The sequence below is a fragment of the Pongo pygmaeus genome, chromosome 12 (assembly GCF_028885625.2).
Source record: "Pongo pygmaeus isolate AG05252 chromosome 12, NHGRI_mPonPyg2-v2.0_pri, whole genome shotgun sequence".
NCBI lineage: Eukaryota > Metazoa > Chordata > Mammalia > Primates > Hominidae > Pongo > Pongo pygmaeus.
Window position 1 is genome coordinate 32,226,182 of NC_072385.2, and position 5,480 is coordinate 32,231,661.

General features: G+C 45.9%; 1 pseudogene; it reads left to right on the top strand.

Moving 5' to 3' along the window:
• Positions 1 to 288: 288 nt before the first annotated feature.
• Positions 289 to 1,048, top strand: LOC129028893 (small ribosomal subunit protein eS6-like; annotated as a pseudogene).
• The last annotated feature ends 4,432 nt before the right edge of the window (positions 1,049 to 5,480 follow it).

Below are 5,480 nucleotides of genomic sequence, written 5' to 3' on the forward strand. Positions count from 1 at the left end.
CTGACTATGTTGCATATTCAGTCTTTTTCTGATTACTGTCCATATAATAATAATAATAATAATGGATAACGTTTGTGTCTGTTTTGCCCCTCTTTTAGGTTCTTATGGCTGATCCCAAAGAATGAAGAGCCCACATGGCCCAGCTTTTATATGAATCCCTCAAAAAGCACAAAAAAGGCGTCCAATTTTATAACCTACACCAACAATTCTCAAAAGTTTTGGTCTCACTCTTTAAAATTATTGAGGGCTCTTTTTCAAGGCCCCTCAGAGGCAATCAGCCACTTCAAGATGAAGCTGAATGTCTCCTTTCTAGCTGTCGGCTGCCAGAAGCTCCTTGAAGTAGATGAGGAATGCAAACTTTGTATTTTTTATGAGAAGTGTGCAGCCACAGAAGTTGCTGCTGACACTCTGGGTGAAGAATGGAAAGGTTCTGTGATGGGAATCATTGACAGGAACGACAAATAAGCTTTCCCATGAAGCAGGGTGTCTTGATTCATGGCTGGGTCTGTGTACTACTGAGCAAGGGGCATTCCTGTTACAGACCAAGGAGAACTGGGGCAAGAAGCACGAAGCTGTTTGCAGTTGCATTGTGGATGCCAATCTGAGCTTTCTAAACTTTGTTATTGTAAAAAAAAAAAAGAAAAAAAAAAAAAGAGGATAGAAGGATATTCCCGAACTGACTGATACTGTGGAGCATCATCGCCTGGGGCCCAAAAGAGCTAGCAGAATCCACTAACTTTTCAGTCTCTCTAAAGAAGATAATGTCCACCAATCTGTTGTTAAGAAAGCCCTTAAAGAAGGCAAAAAACCTGGGACCAAAGCACCCAAGATTCAGCTTCTTGTTACTCCATGTGTCTTGCAACACAAATGCTGGCATATTGCTCTGAAGAAACAGTGTACTAAGAAAAATGAGGAAGAGACTGCAAAATACGCTGAACTTTTGGCCAAGAGAATGAAGGAGGCCAAAGGCAAACTCCAGGAACAGATTGCCAAGAGATGCACACTGTCCTTTCTGTGAGATTCAACTTCTGAGTCCAGCCAAAAATAGGATTCTTTTGAGTAACCAATAAATAAGACTAGACTCCCAAAAATAAAATAAATTGAGGAACTCGAGAGTTTTTGTGTATGTGCCCTCCATCTAATGCTATTTACTTTATGATATGGTTTGGCTGTGTCCCCACACAAATCTCATCTTGAATTGTAGCTCCCATAATTTCCACGTGTTGGGATTATGGGAGGGATCCGGTGGGAGATAATTGAATCATAGGGGCAGTTTCCCCCGTACTGTTCTCGTGGTAGTGATAAGTCTCATGAGATCTGATGGTTTGATAAGGGCTTTCCCCTTTCTCTTGGCTCTCATTCTCTCTTGCCTGCTGCCACGTGAGACGTCCCTTCCTTCTGCCACGATTGTGAGACCTCCTCCACCACCTGGAACTGTGAGCCCATTAAACCTCTTTTTCTTTATAAATTACCTAGTCTCTGGTATGTCTTTATCAGCAGCGTGAAAACAGACCAATACACTCTGTTAGAAATTAGAGCTGAGAATTTAAAAATTATCTTTATTAATTCACTTTAAAAACAGTAAATCCATTGGTTAAGATAAGTGACACATTTTTATTGAAAAAAAGCTGTATTAAAAAAACTTTAACAGGAAGAGTAGGATTGTTTTACATTTTTGCAAATCTTTTTAATGTCTGACTTAATAGAAGACAGCTGGGTTCTCCGAGCTGCTTCTGTACTCCGCCAGTGGCAATATCACACATCGGATGGTTTCTAGTACACTCCACTGTACAATCGTGAGGGAGGGAGTAAAAAAGGCAGATAATAGCTTCCTGTCATGGTGAAAATACTTGCAGGTATGCAGGTGCCCTGAAGGGTCCCAGGGACACACAATCTTCAACACACCTTGAAAACCACCGACCCAGCCTCTCTTCAAATGCCTTTTCCTTTTCTTTCCGCTTCTCTCTCCTCTGAAACTGCTCTGGGGTTCTCGCTGTGAGACCTTCCATCAATCCAACAGCCAGTGGGGCAATATTTTCTCATGTGTCTACATCCTCCCTCACTCTCTGCACTGAGTAACTCTACTTAGCCTTTTTCTGGCTTCTTCTTATTTTATTTATTTATTGATTTATTTAGTGCTTCTGCTATGACTCAGATGGTCACCCAGTCCTTCTCCACTTCCATTCACCTCTCCTGTCCTCCCATCTTTATCTTTCCTCCTATTCTGTGTCACAAAAAGTCCACAAACTGGGTGAAAAAAGAAGTTCTTTATTTAAAGTAGAGGAGAGGTCAGACATAGTGGCTCAAACCTATAATCCCAACACTTTGAGAGCCTGCGACCAGCTTGGGCAACATAGTGAGACCCTGTCTCTACGAAAAATAGAAAAAAAAATTAGCTGGGTGTGGTGGTGCGTGTCTGTAGTCCCAGCTACTTGGGAGGCTGAGGTGGGAGGATCTATTGAGCCCAGGAGTTAGAGGCTGCAGTGAGCTGCCATCGCTCCACTGCACTCCAGCCTTGGCGACAGAGCGAGGCCCTGACTCTAATAAATAAATATAAGAGAGGAGAGCAGAGTAGAAGCTGAGCAGGCAGAGATTGAACTCCCTTAGGGGAGAAAAAGGAAGGTAACAATTTAATCAGTTTCCTTTCTGTCAAAAGGCTAAGCCCTAAGTGGTTTGAATCCTAATAAAACAATGGGTTGGACATGGTGGTTCACGCCTATAATCCCAGCACTTTGGGAGGCTCAGGCGGGCGGATCACCTGAGGTCAGGAGTTTGAGAGCAGCCTGGTCAACATGGCAAAACCCTGTCTCTACGAAAAATACAAAAATTAGCCAGGTGGGCCAGGTGCGGTGGCTCACGCCTATAATCCCAGCACTCTGGGAGGCCAAGGCGGGTGGATGATGAGGTCAGGAGATCGAGACCATCCTGGCTAATACGGTGAAACCCTGTCTCTACAAAAAATACAAAAAATTAGCCGGATGTGGTGGAAGGCGCCTGTAGTCCCAGCTACTTGGGAGGCTGAGGCAGGAGAATGGTGTGAACCCAGGAGGGGGAGCTTGCAGTGAGCCCAGATTGCTCCACTGCACTCCAGCCTGGGCGACAGAGCAAGACTCCGTCTCAAAAAAAAAGACTGATAAAATACTGCTTTATCAAATCCCCCCAGGGTACCCTGTGTGTACCCCTATCATGTTCCCTGCCTCTCACATCCCATTGTTCTTGCCTACTGGTGTCCCCCACCCTGGCTGGACTGTCACACAGTGCCTGGGGCCATAAGTATTGAATAATGCATGGATGAACCCAAGAGCAAATATGAGAGAGATGGGTCTTTCCCCTTTGTGGTTATTTCACTGCGTCTTCACCTATCTGGGCCCCCATTTCAGCCCCTAGAGTCTAGGACCGAAGTCTAATTTACCAATGCACCCCTGTGCACAGTGCCTGGCACATGGCAGTTGTTTAGTCAACGTCCACCGAATGACGAGGAACACACCTGTTTGAAGGCCTCAGCCTTAGTGTCAATATCACCTGAACAGAATATCAGTGGCTGCCTCATTTTTCCCTTGGTTGCACACCATAAAATTAAAATTTATAACTTTTGTGCCCCAAATTGTGAATGTGCTATTGGTTTTGCTGCAGACAAAGTAAATGAAGAATTTTGCCTTGGCCCTGTCTTCTTTGAGGCCAAAGTCATTAAAAGCATCTGTTCCTACACATGGAGGTTCTAGTCAAGATTTGAGCAGACAATGATGCAGAAAACATCTGTATCATAAGAAGAATTTGAGAAAGATGAGGGGAAAGAAGTTGAATTTATAGTGGCTTAAATAAAAGAATATTTCCAAATCCCACTTTTCCCCCCTCCTTGTTTATGATAAAAACCAGACGGCTGAACCGAGTGCCACTGAAGGCTGGGAACCCAGGCCGAGGGAACTGACACTTGGATGGGCAAATGGTGTCTCAGGTAGTCATCGGAGGGCCTGGGGGCCCCGTGCAGATGTTGGGGGGCTGTCTGTGCTTTTGCACACATCTGCCTCCCTCAGGAGAGCCAGGTGGGCCTTGGCTCCCACTTCTGCATCTCTCCCCTGGCAGAGGTAGAGTGAAGCCGAGTGGGTGCTGGGAACGAAGCCCAGCTGAGCCCCCAGGCCTTCCTTCCCCATCCTCCTCTTTCACCCTCCCAGTGATAAAAGTCACCCCCAAATCAGATTAAAATGACGTTTCGGTAGTTGCTATAACTTGAAGGACGTTGCTCTATCTCCTTTCCTGAAAGTTGTCATCTCCGTGAAGCCCCAGATGAACTTCGACATTATGTCTGTCTTTGCTCTTCGAGGCGGGGCCCACTGTATTCTGGGGTGAGCTCCATTATCCCACCTTTGCCAAAGTACACAGCAAGGGTCAAGTAGAGGCCTCTGGCCTTAAGTAGCACCTTCTGAGTCCCCTTTCCTGCAGGTCTGGGTGGCCAAAAAGAACCTTGGTACTTATGTTATTCATTTCTTTATTGCTGGCTTTCATTGGGTTGCTGTTGAGGGAGCTTTATCAAATGGGTTCAGAGCTAGGTTTATTTGCAAACTTATTTATTTACATTTATTTTAACTTACATATTACTTACTTTAAACTCCCCCAACCACCTCTGTGCCTTTTTTAATTGCATTTAAAAAATGCTCGGCTGGGTGCAGTGGCTCATGCCTATAATCCCAGAACTTTGGGAGGCCAAAGTGGGAGGATCACTTGAATCCAGGCATCTGAGACCAGCCTGGGCAATATAGCAAGACCCCATCTCTAGAAAAATTAATAATTAGCCAGGCATGGTGGTGCACACTTGTGGTCCCAGCTACTCAGGAGGCTGAGGTGGCAGGATCACTTGAGCCCACTGGGTGAGAGGTGATTGCATGACTGCACTCCAGCCTGGGAGAGGGAGATTCTGTCTCAAAAACAAGTAAATAAATAAATAAATAAAGGATGCTAGATGAGACGCTCATTAGTAAAGAGTCTGGAGATGAGGCGTGGTGGGTGTGGGACCCCCAGGGCCAGTGTTACTATTAGTTTTTTGGAGGAGGAAGTGTAGTACTCTAGGCTGTTCATCATTATCTCAAGGAGGATGGATGACCAATCTTTCTGCTTCCCTTCAGGCCACTAGTTTCATGGTCTGAGGATAATGCAGAAGTAAGGAAATGAAGGGAAATGAGAAAATGGACCAGGACGACTTTCCCTTGGATTAAAAGGAGGTGAGGAGGTGGGAGGAGAAACTAGGAGAAAACCAGAGTGCCCCTGGTCACCCTGGAGAGAGGGAGAAGCTCTGTGGCCTGCTACTGAGGGGAGCCGAGTACCTGATGCTGGCAGTGGGCTGAGCAGGGCTCACTCCATGCGGGGAGTCAGTCGGTCCAGCAGGGCCTTCCCCAGGTGTACACAGCTACCTCAGACCTAGGAACAAGGCTTCCAGCCCCAGCCCCAGCCCACAACAGGAATTCTCCCACCCAGGACTTCTCCAG